The sequence below is a fragment of the Penaeus monodon genome, chromosome 33, assembly GCF_015228065.2.
Source record: "Penaeus monodon isolate SGIC_2016 chromosome 33, NSTDA_Pmon_1, whole genome shotgun sequence".
Lineage (NCBI taxonomy): Eukaryota > Metazoa > Arthropoda > Malacostraca > Decapoda > Penaeidae > Penaeus > Penaeus monodon.
In genome coordinates this window covers 17186576-17186978 of record NC_051418.1, presented here as the reverse complement: position 1 = coordinate 17186978, position 403 = coordinate 17186576, and the positions used below count along the sequence as shown (strand labels likewise).

Below are 403 nucleotides of genomic sequence, written 5' to 3'. Positions count from 1 at the left end.
AATCGTTTCTCCTTTAGCGCTGAACATCTGTCGTTATTTACGCAGCCTCGTTCCGCGCATGTTGCATCCGCGCCTTCAGCGTAATAACCTCGAAGCGAAATTTGCGGTGTAACACTAAGGACCCCCGATGAGCCTCTATATATTTGCTTATTACCTCGAAAAGCCTCGTTGATGACGTCTGTTGCTTGCTTGTTGCACCTGATAGAGGTTGGGTGATTCTGTTGCAGGGAGACATACCGCTGCTGAGGTTGCAGGTCGCGTTCTCTGCTGATGGCGGTCTTTGTCGAAGGGTTTTCTTTTATAATTCTCTCTTTCTTTCTTTTCTTGGTTTTCGCGTCTGAATTTTTTCCTTTTTTCATCTTAGTTTTATCTCTTTCTCTATTTATCACTCTCTCTGTGTGTA

At 44.4% G+C, this 403-nt stretch overlaps 1 protein-coding gene across 1 annotated transcript in view; it reads left to right on the top strand.

Annotated features, from left to right (window-relative positions):
* Positions 1-403, top strand: part of LOC119594111 (phospholipase D gamma 1-like) — a gene marked incomplete in the record, with an annotated part of 83379 nt that overhangs the window by 74765 nt on the left and 8211 nt on the right.